At 40.1% G+C, this 6,000-nt stretch overlaps 1 protein-coding gene across 1 annotated transcript in view; it reads left to right on the top strand.

Annotated features, from left to right (window-relative positions):
* Window positions 1-6,000, top strand: part of PRSS12 (serine protease 12) — a 46,711-nt gene that overhangs the window by 3,757 nt on the left and 36,954 nt on the right. The gene's annotated exons all lie outside the window — the stretch shown is intronic.

The raw sequence follows: 6,000 nt of genomic DNA, 5'->3' as shown, positions 1-6,000 counted from the left end.
GGCCTCGGCACCCCGTGGCCGGCTCCCCGTCGCCGGAGGGATCCGGGAGGGAGGGGACGGACGCCCTTTGCCGAGGGAACGGCAGAGGCTTTTCCGAGGGGAGAGCTGAAACTTCTGCATCAGCAGATGCATCGGAAAGACGAAGGTCCTCCCTGGCTTTATTCCGACGCTATTTTAATACTAGGTAAACCGCGTTAAGCAGCCGTGCCGTAGGCATTCAGCAGGCTCAGTTAGCCGAGACCGGCATTCCCCCTTTTGTAACAGGGCGCGCTTCTCTACACAAGTGGCAGAAGGAAAAGCAAAGGGACGCCCTGCTCTAAACGCGAACTGCTCGCATAGTTTCTTTTTTGCCCGACGTCTTGGGATAACGGGGTCTGCAAGTTAGCGCTGGTGCTTGAGGACAGAGCCCAGCGAAGAGACCGGTGCTTCCCCCTGCGCACTCCGAGCAAACTCACTGACTCCAGTGGAAGTTTTCAGTGCGTAAGGGCTGAACAGTAAGGTCAGCGTTTAGCCCTCGAGCAGTTCATCGGCTTTATATTTCATCAGTGTTGGCGTTAAATATATCCAGGTACAGTCTGGTTTTGCATGACTTCACATTTTCTCTGTATTTCTCTGCTCTGGTATTACCTCCTCCTTAAATAAGAATATCTATACTAAAAATGATCAAGCATAATTGTTGCAACAAAAATAAAAATTCCCTTCTTTGTTGCCCTACCCTGTACATATTTCATAATATCACAAGGTCAGCAAGGAATTTGATCATTAGTATCATTATTAATAATTTTGTTCTGTGGAAGATGGGTTTGGGTTGGTTTGGGGTTTTTTTATTAATTTACTTTCAGATCCCTGAAGAGGACTGTAATCTTTCTCTTCCAACAATAGCCCTAGAAGGTGTCTGAAAAAAGATGGTAGTATGAACAATGTGATAATTATACACATTGGTGTAAGATACCACATGAAGAACATAAGGAGGCACCAAGGTCCATACTGATCATTTATGCATTAAAAAAATTGCAGCTTCCAAAACAAATGTTGTACTCCTTCAAGAAGACAGAATAATGTTATGCATTACAGATGTTTCTCTGGAAGGAATACCAGGCAGCTGATGCCACAGAGGAGAAAACAGATAACTAGACACAGATGAAAAAAAAATCCAGACGACTTCACGCCCTTTAACTGGTCTGAGTTTGGGAAAGGGTCCCACAGTTGCTGCTTTGATTTAGCCCATCATATTTATAGCTTTTTTCAGAAGTCTTCAGTCTGGTTCCCAAAATACTTTGTGAGGACTTGGTCTAGTATGTCACAGTGAAGAAGAATGCGGCATTTTATTGCTAAGAACCCAATCTTGCACTTGACTAAAGTAAATTCCAGAATCCCCTGTAAGTTCAGCATGAATGTGATAGAAGTGGGAAAAAAAGCCAAAAATACTACATGGTTTGGGTTTAGCTGTGTTTCTTCAGGCTTTTCAGAATGCTGGGGGTTTTTTCCCCCAGAAAAAGGAAATCCAGGTTAGCCCTTGTTAAGAGGGAGGGCACAGCTACTGAACAATAGCCAATGGTTTCTAACTGAAAGGTCAACTGCTTCTGTTGGACTTGGTGGCAAACCCTCGGTGACATCAACAGGGCAAGCGTCTGCCTTGGTGGAGGCCATACGGAAGAGTTAGAGAGCATGTGAGGTGGCTTAAGGTGGAACATGGGAAGAAATCAAGCCATTTGCCCAGAAATAAACATTACTGTTACATTTGTCCTGAAGTATGTTCCTTTCTTACAAGAAGCAAAGAAATGCAAGTAAGGCAGTGTTATGATGTGGTTTATAGCTACAGAAGGACAGACCATGCAGAGATAAACTCCCCGCATCTGTGGCTTTAGTACATGTGCTAAGGAAGCCCACACTCAGTTATTAGGCACCTGCACTAACTAAATGCAATGCCATGTTCAGAGCCTTATGTGTAAATCTCCTGGCTTTTCTAGCTTAAATATTAAGACTTATCTGCAAAGTTAATTGGCTCAACTTTGTGCAAGTGTATATATTAAACTGCTTTATATTTTAACATTATTGCTGAAAAAGTAAAAAAACCCCACCTTTGCAATTATGCTATGCATCTAAATTCAGTTTTATAGTTTTAAAATAATCGATTCTGGTGTTTCATTTCCTTCCTTCTAAAATGAGAGACATCGGAGTAGTATTACTTATTCATGCCTTGAAAGCAAGTAAGCCAAATACAAATATATATAAATTATCATGCTTAACCAAGGAGCACAGGGGAAAATAAATGAGTATGAGAGTACTCTGTACACAGAGCCAGCGTTAAGTCCAGCAGAATTTAGTATTTTTGTTACTGCTAATAACAACTTACCTGTAACGTACTCATGCTTCAAAAAAAGAGGCCTACCTGAGTACCTAGATGCAGCTGCTGCCACGCAATGTTGATGTGGCGTGTAGTTACAGTATCCTGCATGTTCATGCTATGTTGTTACATATCTAATTTAAAGTTCTTTGATTAACTATTTGTCTTTATTTTACAAAAGGGAAACAATGCAAGAGAGGGTTAGCGTCTTTGCCAGAGGTCACACTACCAATCAGTGGCAGAACTGGAAATAAAATACACATCTCCAGAACGGCCAGATTGTAGAGTCTTTCCATTTAAATTCATTTTATCACAGGGTAGTTCCACTAATGCAAATCAAATAACACTTCGCTAAACTTTTGGGAGAGAAGCATCAAGCCCCAGGCTCATAAACACTGGATTATTCTCCCTACCTGTTATACCACAGTCCAGGCACAGCTGACAGAAGGTCTTTTGCAGTTTTGGTTTTTTTAATAGCATAGGGTTAAAGAAAAAAATATGATGAAAAATTAAACATGAATGTCTAGATTTTCCTTCTAAGAAGCAGCTCTTCTGGAACCATTCTTATTACAGCTGCACAGCATAAGACCCCTCATTTTCTGCGGCTCTGTACCATGTAAGACAACTTCAGTCCTTTAGAGCCCATTACATTCCTAACACTTCAGTTTATTTTTTCAGAGCTTTAAACACACTGATCGTTGACATGATGAATCTCACTGCTGCAGAGGAAGCAGTTCAGCACATTACACGCTCAACACATACAATATTCATGAAACTTCTAATACAAGGATCCTTGAGTATGCGATACTGCTATCTGCTAAAGTTCTTAAGATAGTCCTTAAAAAGTAGTTCAGATGGATGCACTCTTTTTTTCAAGAATAAAGTACCAGGAGAAAATAGTTATAATTTTAGACTAAGAGCAGTGCTTAGGACAGTGATGGGCAATGGCATTCATTGACTGCAGCGAGCGTCGTCCATAGCTTTGCTGAAGTCAACGGGATTAATTTCTTTGATTTTAGCCAGGCGCAATCCTGGGAGGGAAGAAAAGCTTCCATTGATGTGAACTGGTGTTTGATTTGACTTACACTACAGATAGCTTTTTACAAGTACCTCATGCAAACCAATGAATTAGTTTCATTCTGAAACTGGGATAGGTTCTTTTATATGTGTTATGAATTACCCACTAGTGTTCTGAAATACTGTGAGTTGTAATGTGGTTACATGGCATATGCAGCATGCATCAGTGGGAGACCCTCACATTTTGGACTTACCTAATTGACTCCGAGGCAACAGAGATGAATTGTCAGTGCAGGGCCTTTCTGGGGCACTACTCCATGTTGGAATACCTTGGAAATGAAAGCAGAATTAAAAATATTTGCTGATTTTACAGATTTCCAACATTCAAAATATTTCTTTTGCTTTGCTTTAAATCTTCAATTTCAGAGCACTCAGCACCAGGGTGAAAGGCACAGGCAACTTCTACTTCTGATCCCTCTTCTCCAAATCTACATTTATGGCCAAATGACAAACCTTTGGACACAGGTATTAATGAAGAAACTACTGGCACACCTTTAGCCAACACCACAAACCCCACAGCTGCAGGCCTTACACGTACAGCAGAAGTGGAAGTGATTCCCATTCTGTTTGCAATTCAGCCACACGCAGTAACAATGCTTGTTCTCAGTGAAAGTAGAAAATAAAATGGGGTTTGAAGTTACCCAGCATCTCTGGACATGAGAATGGTACAGGAAAAGAGGCCAAGCACAACAGCACAATTCCTTTGAAGCTCTGCTGCTTTTTGGAGTTAATTAAAAGTTGGCTGAGGGGTTTTCCTCTCCCTTTTTTCCTGTGTGTCTCATCTTGAGCCTATATGGCAGGTGTTGCGGAGCAAGTCTCGGCAGCACCCACTGGATACCCTTACTTCCTCGCATTTGCAAGTATAACTTAATCTCTTTTAAACAGTGAGAGCAGATAGGAAAGACTCTGACTTGGGCAGATACCAGGGCAACTAAAGTTACCAGACTGTATGTAAACAACATGAATTGACTGTCAGTAACCTTGGCTAGAACATAATTAGAAGAAACGCATACAGATTTTTTGAGCGTATATAAATTAAGGAGTTTCTGTCAAGACAGTAGCTTTGTATTCTTCAGTATAGGGCTGAATTAAGTCTGTCGTAAGACCACAGTATATGTCCTAGAGTAGGCCAGCTTTGTGGTCCTGTGCCCTTGTTTCTAACTCCCATGGGGTCAGTTCACCTCTCCTCATCCTTCCTCTTCCTGACCTGTGCTGAGGAGGGCACTGAGAGCCACAGGCAGGATCCCTGTACTCATGTTCCCTGCTGTTGAGCTTGGTGTTGAGGCAGTGAAGGTTTGATAAGCACTTTAAAACAGAGGCATGACACTGTACTGAGTTGGTGGAGAGGGGAGAGTGTGAGTTTCTCAAAGCATTGCATAAAAGCCAGAGTAGATATTACCACATTAGCTCTACTCCCAGCATATTTAGTTTTCTTCAGCAACTAAAAGAGCTGAAAACTTACAGCTTAAAAAATAGAGATGCTACCATAGCTATGACTCCGGAAACCTAGAGCCTCCAATGCAAACACTTAAGCTAGGCCTTTTTTTCTAAGGAGTAATTTGGATGCTCTTCTCCAGAGCTTCTTGTGCCCTAGGGGGAGCACAGAAGGAAGCCCCTTGCGCACACATGTTGAGGTACAGTATGGGCTTGAAGAGTTAAAATGTAACAGTAGAAGACTTAACCAGTGAAATTAAGAATTAACCATTACCCTTTTAATCATGCTAAAATATTAGTTTTCTTGGGGCCTATGAAGTGAAAATGTTTCCCGGTCATTTTAACAATGCGAACACTGATTCCCTTGCAATAAAAATATGAACACGTTCTTAATAACAAAGACTGAATCATGAGTAATACATGGCAATTGTAATGAGTAATACTTGGTAATACAGCATAAACATACATGGTGGCAGATGATGTTGGTCATCTTGCAATTCCCTATCATCAATTTACACATGAAACACAGATCTGTGTTTCATTATGAAGTAAGAGTTTTATCTATTGGAAAGAAAAAATAAGCTACTAAAATGAAAGTCTGTATTTTAAAGTTCTGTTATGTTTTTACGAGGTATCCATGTTATGGTAACTAATCTATCTCTTGATCCAGTAAAATAACCACCAGGGGTCTGAATACTGCAACATTTTGAGTAAACAACAGTGAAATAATTTTCTAATTAGTGTGCTCTTTGATTTGCTTGCTACATAATTATGACTTGTCATATGATATAGGTTGATACATACTTCAAAGTGCATATGTTACATGTAAAAATAGGCTTTATTTCTTTCTAGATTAACTTAACAGGTGAAAATCAAGAATATTTTAAATTTGTTACAAAATTACCTTTAACAATCATCTTGTGTGTTTCCTCTTCTATATGATAGAAGCTGGTTCTTTACTGTATTTCCTTGCGACATAAACAAAAGTCTGTTATGAATGCTACTACCCTTCATAAAACATGGTGTTCCCGTACACAGCTGTAAATCTACAGGAAAAAGGCAAACCAAAATATTTTGTTGAGATATTAGATGAATTTTTTAAAAATACCTCATTTATTGTTATCAACTATGTCTTTTCCCAC

Source organism: Egretta garzetta, unplaced genomic scaffold (assembly GCF_000687185.1).
Source record: "Egretta garzetta isolate BGI_Z169 unplaced genomic scaffold, ASM68718v1 scaffold342, whole genome shotgun sequence".
NCBI classification, from domain to species: domain Eukaryota; kingdom Metazoa; phylum Chordata; class Aves; order Pelecaniformes; family Ardeidae; genus Egretta; species Egretta garzetta.
This window is presented reverse-complemented; position numbering and strand designations above follow the sequence as displayed.